Genomic DNA, 10,653 nt, shown 5'->3' with positions numbered 1-10,653 from the left:
CCATACCCCACCCCTCCCGCCACACTTCCGCCCCTCTCCTTGATGACCCTGAAATGGGACGACAGAGCATCTTCCGCCACGTCTGTCAAGACTGCTGATTTTAGGAATTAATTTGACCCATTAATTCTCAAAGTAACGCCGCATTTTATTTAAGACTTATGATGGTATTAATTATATATTCATGAAAATCTCTGCAATGCCTGACCTGAATTGTAAAGTGATTTGATTTTATGTACAGAGTGCATTTTAATCGGTTGCATAATTAAAAGCTCATTTGTCCTTCAGGGAAGGAAATTTGCCATCCTTACCTGGTCTGGCCTACATGTGACTCCAGACTCCTCAAAGCAATGACTATTAACTGCCCTCTGAGCTGGCCTACCGAGTTACTCAGTTCAAGGGTAATTATGGATAGGTAATAAATCCTGCCCTTTCCACTGACGCCCACATCAAAATTAGAAATAAAATTAAGTTAGAGGTATCAAAGGTCCTCTCAATTTAAGAAGACAGTTGGGATTTCTGAGGGTCACTTTGACTTTCTGTCACACCGAGATGTCAGGACCTAGAGAGATCCTCGAGAAGGAACGCACACATTTTCACTGTGGGCTCTGGCCCTGGGCTGGCCAGTCAGCCAGACTCTTAACTCCTGCCTCCTTTAAGAGGTAGGTGCTGGTGTATACATTACTGATGAAGGGCTTATGTTGACTCTCCTGCTCCTCGGATGCTGCCTGACCTGCTGTGCTTTTCCAGCACCACACTCTCAACTCTGATCTCCTGTATCTGCACTCATCACTCTCTTCACATGCAGAAGGCGGCGATGCGGCCCATCAAGTCTTGCTCAGTCGGTCAGTGAGATCACAGCCGATCCGAGAATCTACAACTCCACTGTCCTGCCCGAGTCCCCTTATTAAATTAAAACCCGCCAGTCCCCAGACTTGAATATTCTTACGGACCTACATCTACAGCCCTCTTGAGGTGCAATTACATAGATTCACTAACGACAGAAGAACTTTCTTATCTCTGTATTGGTCCCTTCATCTGAAATCCAAGACAAATATCCAATGGGAAATATTCTAACGTCAACTCTTCCTCCCCACCCCCTACTTTCAGGGATAACTAGAAACCAGGGGTCCTTAAAAACTGGTCCATGTACCAGTGACTGTGCTAACACAATCTCTTCACAAACATGGACGAAGTGTACTTTTGTAAGCACGTGGTCGGAAACTTTTTTTGCGCTTCCTCTCACTCTTTACCTGCAAAACCCTGACATTTCTGGAATTCTGAAATGTGAACGGAAAACGCTGCAAGTATTTCCAACAATGCGGAGTACCACTTGATTCACGGCGGATGCCTGACCTGCCGAGTATCTCCATCTGCTTCTCTTCATCTCATTCCCTCTGCATGTCTGGGAGCCAGTACAGATCTTTATCAACAACACCCTCTCTCTCTTTGCCCAGTAGACCAAAAAGGCCCGGACGGGGAAAGTTACAAATTCCATGAGATGCGGCCAAATGACACATTGAGATTTTTTAAACAGAGTGTTTTACTTGAATAATGTTTAATTGAAACTTTTGGAGTTTTAAACTCCATTTCTCAATGTGAACATCAACGTGATGGACAACTCACAAAACATCTTGGCATAATCTTTCACAGCCCTTTGCCTGCCAGACTGCACAGAGTTGGGGAGAGGTGGGTGGGGAGAAATGACGAGGATCTTCAATGTATAATCGCTATTAATATTAAGGCTGTTCCACATCATTTAAGAGGCGATGGCTAGGAATACGAAACCACAGACAAATCTTGAACCAACTGAATGTGCGCCATTTACTCCTGATCCAATTATGAACCAGCTCTCGGTTACTAGGAGATACTGCAGATGCTGAAGAGACAGAGTCAATGAAGCGTGGCTCTAAAAAAAAACACAGCAGGTCAGGCAGTTTCCGAAGAGCAGGAGAGTCGATGTGTAGGGACTTATGCCCGAAACGTGGACTCTCCTGCTCCTTGGATGCACCTGACCTGCTGTGTTTTTTTCCCCCCAGAGTAGACAAGCAGGAGGCTGGAAGAACACAGCACCAGGAGGTGGAGAAGGCGACGTTCCGGGTATAACCCTTCTTCAGGACCTGCTTGTCTACCCTGGGTTCCATCACCTGCAATTTTTTTTAAGTCTTTAACCGCGTTTTTTTCCCAGCTCTCGATCAAGTTAATTCCCAGATTTGACTTGTCCATGTTAAGTTAATGGTGGCTAACGAAGATCCAATCTTAAGAACCTATATTGTAGGATAGATCACCGGGCGAATCCGAAATTTTTCGAATCCGATTATCTTCCGTTCAAAGATGTCCTCCCCCAGTAAGGAGTGGTAATAACGAGCTCTGAAGAGTCATCTAGACTCGAAACGTTAGCTCGCTGTCTTTCCACGGATGCTGCGTGACCCACTGCGATCTCCAGCATGTGGTACTCACTCGCTTTCAATCCATCCTCTGGGTGAGGCACATATCTGTGACCTCCTGCTACTTATACTCAGTGCAGAATCGTTCTCCAGCCCCTTCACTAAGTCATGGCATTGATTAGTTCATGGTACCCAAAACATACAGATGGGCAAGGCTGCGAGCATTCAGTGTTACTGAAATACGTCCGAAAAGCCACAAGAAGAACGCATGTTCATTTTACTTAAAAGAAAATTAAACTAAATATTGAACTTTCCCAAATTCCTGCTTTTGGGGCGATGTTCTGGCACGTTATTGCTGGTGCCAGTCTCGTTATAGGAATCTCACGAGGAAACATTTGCTTATAATTGGAATTTCATCTAATTGAGTTGGAGGTACTGTAATTGCCTATTAGGTAATTAAACAAATTGGGTGTTTGTTGATCCATCCTCCCACTCTAAATCAATCCAAGTACTTTCTCTCTCTCTCTCTCTCCCTGTAGATGAATCAATCAATTCAATTCTGTAGGATTCAGGCACCGGCTGCGATCTCCGTTTCTAAACCTGAGCCAACTACTATTACAGAAGTTCGCGACAGCTCATTATAATCAAACATAGGATTTGAAAAATAAATCACACATTCGAGGAGGACTTAAGAAGTCTGCTTCCTGTTCAAGAAAGATTCTCCTGCATTCTAGCAACTTAAAGGCACTACTTTAACTAAGGTCAGATTTTTTTGGGGGGTGGGGGGCAGAGCGCGAAAGGGGAGGAATGAGGGGAGGGAAAGAGAATCCTTAAACTGAGTAGATGCATCCCGAAAGTCATTCGGTGAAATTTGAGGATAAATTGACCACATCTTTAACAATAGCGTACAATTCGGACCGCATTTTTAAAAAAAATGCCACAACTATCTTTAGATGAAATTATTATTATGAGTTTGACTAAAGATATTCGTTTTAAAATTGGTCAATTTATTCACATATTTGCGCCTTCTAGAATCATACAGCGCTGAAACAGACCCTTCGGTCCAACTCGTCCATGCCGACCAGATTTCCAAAACTGAACGAGTCCCATTTGCCTGGGTTTGACCCCTACCAACCCATCGCAAATAAAAAGCATTTGGTCAGGAAGTTAGGTTCATTGTGGGAGTGTCCTTACTTCTGAGCCGCGGGACTCAGGTTCAAGTCCCAACAGCTCCAGAAGTGTGTGCGATAATATGTCTGGACAGGTTGTTCAGAAAAATAGCAACAAGACAGGACAGAGTGAGTGAGAGAGGTTAGATGACCAAAGAGAGATGCTCTTTAAAAGGAGACAAATGGGGCAGGTAAGATTACTGGAGGGATTCGCAGCTCTCAGGACATAATATTACTCTCAGAATCTTTGAACAATTGTTGAGAATTTTCGAACAAGAATGTACCAAAAAGACATCCCTACACAACCAAGTCTGGGAAATCCTTCAGAAAGAATCCTGTTCTCATCTCTCACTGCAGCTAACTTAGTCCTTTAGTTACTGCTAATTATCGAGCAACGTGTCCCTAACTAACAACGTTTTTAACTAAATCCTTACAAATCGCGATAAAACTTGAACTATTCTGGACACTGGTTTATTCATTCCGCCAATTTTAACGTTGTGTCCATTAGCAGTGGAAATGGGATTGCTGGCATTTTGGGAAATCTAACTGCGCAGAAACCGGCGCGTTTTAAATTTCGCCGCCGGCCAGTGAATGGTCAAGAAATTATTATATTCAGCCCCTTCCAACCTGGGGCGCTAGGATTCAGTGGAGGACATGCTGAGGGAATGGGGGAGATGGGCACTGGCTGAAGCGAGTCAGCCAGGACAGGAACTGTGCACACTGTGCTAACCGCTGGCGTGTGGGAGAGCCGGAGACTGATCCCAAGCTCCCTGATCGGAGACTCCTCTCTCAGACTCTCCGTGTAACAGGTTCAATCTTCAGAGAAGGAAGAAACTGGGGCAGGACGAGGAGAGGAACTTTTGGGTCCTAGCGCCGTCGAGCGTGTCTTTGACGCCAATTATTTAGCATGTTTTCTTTTTAAATAAAGAAAGAGCCCTTCCTGAAGAAGGGCTCATGCCCGAAACGTCGATTCTCCTGCTCCTTGGATGCTGCCTGACCTGCTGCGCTTTTCCAGCAACACATTTTCAGTTCTGAAATAAAATCTGGCAAAAGTTACACGCGGCTCCTTTTATGTAAACATAACAATACAATCCGATGATCTTCATACCCAACACTCATTGGAATTCACTGATTATAAACACAGACGTCAATCTGTCCTTGCGCTTGCCATCGTTGTAAGGCTGTCTCGAACTCCCAACCACTTCAGACTTTGCAGAAAGCTACATCTGAGGTCACACGCAGACTGCCCACTCCGGGATGTCGGCCCGGAAAGCTTCCTCACACTCCCAGTCAACTGCTGGCGTTAACCCCAAGCGCAGTCAAAAGCTTCGGCTGCTGGGGAAAAGCCCTTTTCACAGAGACTGTACCCGCCCCCTCCTCAATCTCACCCACAACGGGAAATCAAAGCACCGCCCAGACCGATCCGATTCCCACGCCCCCCCCCCCCCCCCCAACAAGCCCTTTGGAAACAGGCTATCTCCCTGCAGTAAAGGACACCCTGGCGTCATCAGTTGACAATTGAACAAAATTATTTCCTCTTTCCGAGGTGCACGGTGAATACAACACTATTAAAAATAAATCACCTGATGAAGGAGCAGCGCTCCGAAAGCTAGTGTGCTTCCAATTAAACCTGTTGGACTATAACCTGGTGTTGTGTGATTTTTAACATTAAAAATAAAGGGGGAATTAAACAAAGTTGCCATCGCATCGACCTTAGATCCAGAGCGCTGGCCACCAGCCAAGCCTTAATTCATACTCGAGTAGGGGATCTGATTCCGGATTGGGGAATCACACAACAGTTCACCTGAACGTTATTGAAGGGAAATCTGCCCTCATTATCAAAACAAAAGTTCACTAAAAGTCAGTTTTAAGATGCAGAGTTAGCGATGTATTAATATAAGGTAGGATGTGGAGGATATGACACTCCCATGACCATTAAACGTCCAATGTGGAAAATTGCCCTTTCATCTTGTTAGTAGGACTGCCCTAACGGCAGACATTCCTCCTCTCCCTCCGCTGCATATAATCAAGTAAAGGGGGCAAAAACAAGGACTGCAGATGCTGGAAACCAGAGTCTAGATTAGAGTGGTGCTGGAAAAGCGCAGCAGGTCAGGCAGCATCCGAGGAGCAGGAAATCAAGTAAATAATCGAGTTTACTGCCATCGTGATGGAGGCAATTTTATGGAAAGCTGTTCACGCAGTACTCTCCCAGAGACCGAGCCTGAGTTCTACATGTGTGACAGCCACTGTATTTCCGTCCACTGGATGGAAAGCTGTTACAGGTTTCTGAGAGGAGCGATATAGCTCTAACCTTCAGCACCCGAGAAAGGAAATCGAAATCATTATTAAACCCGGATGAATGACTTTAACGTTGAGTGAATGTGTCTGAAATGCCCACTCCTCATAAAGGTAATGGTCGGATTGGGAGGGGAAAAGGGGAAATCACAAATCGAACTGATCATCTCTCTCTCTCACGCACACACAACCTCAATGGCCATCCCCTCATCACACAGATTCACGGACATATTGCACAAATGCTTGGGTAACTCTCAAATAAATTCAGTATTCTTCACCTTATTCCAGACAACACTTCCCTCTGCAATGATTAACACTTGCACAGATTCTTCCCGATTTCCCCCCCCCCCCCCGTAACTGTGCAACACTGGGTCCAATTTCAAAGACACTTACCTGCCCTATTCCCGCAATGCCTTTTCGCCCCGTATATATCCCACCTTGGTTCCAGTCACTATATTTCAACTACCGCGGGGAGGAAACTGCAGTGAGACTGCTCACTGACTGGATAACGCTGTCCACAGTCGAACTGCTGGGTAAACGGGAGCCCACTGGAGAGAGCCAGCAATGTGTCTGGGAAGGGATTAGCGGGGCTGTACCATCAGCAATCACTAACTGAATAGGAACACCAATAACCAACCGATAGCACTGCACCGCTCGCTTCAGACAGCGTGCAAGCCCCTGGGGTGAATATACAAGTCCATGACAAGGAGTACACCCACCAACCAACAGCCCCCACCTCCCTTCACTGGGTGAGTGTACACGCTGTACACACACTGATGAGGTGAATAGCTACAATCCTTTTCCGCATAGGGCCCGTGTTCTTGCACACCGCGATGTTTTAGTTTTATTGGGAGGAGGGGATGGGGGCGAGAAAGCTTCCATTCCCCGTTCCCCCAAATATGTTCCCCAGCAAGATTGATCCCGGCCGCCTTCAAGCTCCCTCCGGGGCGGTCTGGGGTTTGTACCTGTAACTAACCCGGGGAAATCCCACATCTTACACAGAGTGAGATCGAACAGTTCATCCAGGAGACAGACGGAGACATGGACTCCAGGTATCCGCAGCCGGGATACTGTCGACTCAGGAATCCCAGTGTAGCCCAATACACAGACACACACCACGTCTCCGCTCTTAAATATTGGGGGGGGGGGGGGGGGGAGTAGTGACAGTCAATGGCTCGTCCTCTGGAGTGCGAAGCTGAGAGTGTTTTTGTGGATGGCAGAGAGACAGAGACAGAGAAAACACACTGAATCCACATTGCCACCTGCAGAAAGGTACTCGTAACAAACGGCTGACACCACACAAATACCTCACAACAAATACCTCGGTAACAGTAAAGATTGTTTCTTTTGTAGGGGGCGGGGAGGTGGACCCAAAAAGACCTTACCAGGTGCCCAGGATAACAGAAGACCACCGTCTGCATTGCTCACATCTCGGTCAATCCGACAGCGTCATATCTCGGTGCTATTTTTTCAGAACTGGGGGGGGGGGGGGGGGAGGGTTGTTAATATTATTAATCCATTAGTTGCAAATGAGCTTGAAGCCGACCCTATTGGCGAAGCCAAACTTCCTATTCCTGGACTGTAATGGTTCACTCATTCGCGGTTGCTGCTTGGTTTGCTTAGTACACCGCCGCATTGACACACACACACACACTCTGCAAAGACGCTGAGATATCGCTACTGAACGCAGGGCAACACTTCAGAAATATTCCTCATTCCGCTTCCCCCACACCACACCACCCCCACATAAAATAAACATAGAGAGGGAAAAACCTTTTTTTTTACCGGTCATCTACTTAAAGCAGGTCCGAGTGAAGGCAGGATGCGAAGGCAGAGTGTCATCAGCTCTCTTGTAGCTCTCTCAGTGCTCCGCTTGGCAATACCATTCTTACACTTGTACACTTCAGTGCATTTTTGGAAGAGGTGGGGGTGGGGAGAGGAGAGAGTGGAATCGAGGCTTCCCCCAGGGTCTCTGGCCAGGTAGAGATTTCCTCCTTCAAACCCTGCCCCTCCCCCCCCCCCCCCTTCCCTTACCCACTCCCCCTTCTGCCTGCTCTCCTATCACTGAAATAGCAGCAGCGGCGGTGCCAGTGTAACGCAGAGAGCGGGTCTTCTTTGAACTGCTGCCGCTGGCTCAAGCTCATGCACCGAGGATGGGGCGGGGAGTGGGGAGAATTAATTGCAGACACGAACTTTGTCTTGAATATGCAAAAGTGTCCAAGTGTTTGCATTTAAATCCTGCCACGGCACAGTGAGGAAAGTGAGTTGTTATCTACTTTCACTCTGTTTCTGTCAATGCTGCTGTCACACTACTGTGACGTACCGTTCCCACCAGTTATTCTGTTAATTGTGCTATTTCCAACTCTACTTCACAGTGAAAAAAAAAGTTTTTTTTTCAGAAATAGTATCTGCAATTATGAATTACCCAGTGGCTGGCATTTGTACATCATATCGCTTTCAATTCTCTGTTTAACAACGAGTACCCCGAGACTGGGGGTGGAAGTGAGCGTTTAAGATCTGGCGAATTCCAATATCTGCTTTCCTCGATATAAACTTTCTGCACTACTCACTCATCCCGTTACCCGTGAGAGAAAATCACCCATCATAGCCGAATGAGCCCATTTCCGTGCTGTAAATCCCTATGATTTTATGAAGCTATCATGACTATCTCTTTAAAGAGTCAACTATGAGACCCTCAAGGCAGGATATTAACGTTTAATTTTTCTGGGAAGTTAACCTGTAATGCAATCATGGATTGAGACAGAACCAAACGAGGACATTCGACCCGTCGTGCTAAACTGGCTCTTTGAAAGAGTCCCACTGCCCCGTCTCTCCCTGCAAAAAAATGCCATTTGAGTATTGAAAATGTGAATCCATGAAAATGTGAATTCAGTTACTGATTGATGCTGATAAATCCTAGCCTACATATCCCAATATTAATGAACACTGCACCACATGAAGGTACAGTCAAGAGGGGATAAGTCCCTGTATTGAGGGGTTGAGAGACCCTGAGTTCCAGCGTTTCAGTGTTGAACTCTGACACCGCCGGTTCCGCTTCCCTCGCTCAGTGACCGTCTGAGCTCCCAATTTTAGTTAACCTGCACATTGAGAGACCAGGGGGCGGGCGACGTGGACAATCTCATGTATGTTTCTGAGCAAGGGTCACCGAACCCGAAACGTTATCTCTGATTCCTCTGCACGGATGCTGACAGACCTGCTGAGCTTGTCCAGCAATTTCTGCTTTTGTTTCTGATTTACTGCATCCGCAGCTCTTTCGGTGTTCACGCATGTCCCAACCTTCTCAGATTCTCCAAACTCTAAAACAGCGTTTTTTGCATTGCAAAATTCCAAGCTGCCAACATATTTTAAGGAGTTCCCCCGGAGAGAAAAAAATAATGCGTTGAGAAAAGTACACGTGAGTAAATGCACCGATTGCATTGGAGATAATGCAGTGTTGTATGGCAGAAGGCGACAGACAGATAGAGGACTGAGTGTGTCTGTTTGTGTGTGTGTGTGTGTGTGGGAGAGGCAAGGCTCTCTCGCTGAATCCCTGCATTGCAACGACACCTAGAGGCGACACATCGCTTGCAAACTCAGCGGAAAAGGGTGGTCTTTAGAGGGGGCGAAGGGAAATCCACTCATTCGTGTCTGTCATTTTAGAGCGACCTGTCGATGCTGAGGAAGGGCTAACCCAGAAATGGCTCCAAGAAAAAAATGGCTCCAACTCTTCAACCCTCCTGAAGATAGCGGCCAATCCTCACAGACAGTTGTGACCATTTCTGACACCCTACTCCTGCCTCGGTCAGAGAAGAGTCTACAAGGGTTGAACCGGCAAAACATGACAGGCGCAGCTCCCCAGTGTAAACCGTACACATATCGCACGATGGCAATGATATTTGATCCTCGTGTTTAATTGACATTTGTACACTGTAGGGCTACTGAAAATCTTGAACAAAATAACACAGAGAGATGCAGCAATACAAAACGTGGGAGTAATCAAATTTGAGAGCGTAACTCAAATTCACCTCATCCCAGCAGAGATCCCTAAAGGGTCAGAGAAGGGAAAGATTTCCCAACACTGGTCCCTCAGCGAGCGCGGTGTGGCTAGCCACTGTCTTCTACACTGTTACAGAATGAATTGAATGGGTTGTTTGGGTCTGAATCAGCCAAACTTGAAGCTTGTATCCCGGATATTCGGGCAAGCATTGGTATCCCCAGAGTCCATGTCAGGAGTGAAAAAGGCGAACTTGGTCTCTTCAAAAACCCTGGAGTCTGAATAATATCCAGGTTTGGTCTCATGATCTGCTGAATTTCTCCAGCAATTTGTTTTTGTTGCAGTATCCAGGCTTGGGCTGACAAGTGGCAAGTAACATTTGTGCCACACAAATGCCAGGCAATGACCATCTCCAACATGAGACAATCTAATCACTGCTCCTTAACATTCAATGGTGTTACCATCATTGAATCCCCCACTATCAACGGCCTGGAGGTTATCATTGACCAGAAAGTCTGCTGGATTCATCATATAAAACACAATGGCTACAAGAAGAGGTCAGAGATTAGGAATACTGTGGCTAGTAACTCAACTCCTGACTCCTGATTTCCTGAAGAAGGGCTTATGCCCGAAACGTCGATTCTCCTGCTCCTTTGATGCTGCCTGACCTGCTGCGCTTTTCCAGCAACACATTTTTAAGCTCTGATCTCCAGCATCTGCAGTCCTCACTTTCTCCTGACTCCCAAAGCCTGTCCACCATGGAGCAAGTCAGGAGTGTGATGAAATACTCCCCACTTGCCTGAATGGGTGC

General features: G+C 46.5%; 1 protein-coding gene across 11 annotated transcripts in view; it reads right to left on the bottom strand.

The window, feature by feature from the left end:
* Positions 1 to 9,211, bottom strand: part of plxna4 (plexin A4) — a 619,179-nt gene extending 609,968 nt beyond the window's left edge. The window contains exon 1 of one of the 11 annotated variants that reach the window (XM_043714044.1): positions 9,063 to 9,211. The gene's annotated coding sequence lies outside the window, so the exon portion shown is untranslated. Of the gene's footprint in view, positions 1 to 1,250; positions 1,276 to 4,661; positions 4,922 to 6,241; positions 6,597 to 6,813; positions 6,927 to 7,233; positions 7,320 to 7,621; positions 7,854 to 9,062 lie in introns of those variants that run through there. The other 10 variants (XM_043714049.1, XM_043714039.1, XM_043714038.1 and 7 more) reach the window with 10 other exon arrangements.
* Between the last annotated feature and the right edge of the window lie 1,442 nt (positions 9,212 to 10,653).

The sequence above is a fragment of the Chiloscyllium plagiosum genome, chromosome 23 (assembly GCF_004010195.1).
Source record: "Chiloscyllium plagiosum isolate BGI_BamShark_2017 chromosome 23, ASM401019v2, whole genome shotgun sequence".
Taxonomy (NCBI): Eukaryota; Metazoa; Chordata; class Chondrichthyes; order Orectolobiformes; family Hemiscylliidae; genus Chiloscyllium; species Chiloscyllium plagiosum.
Note: the sequence above shows the minus strand (reverse complement) of the source record. Positions and strands in the feature narration are given on the sequence as shown.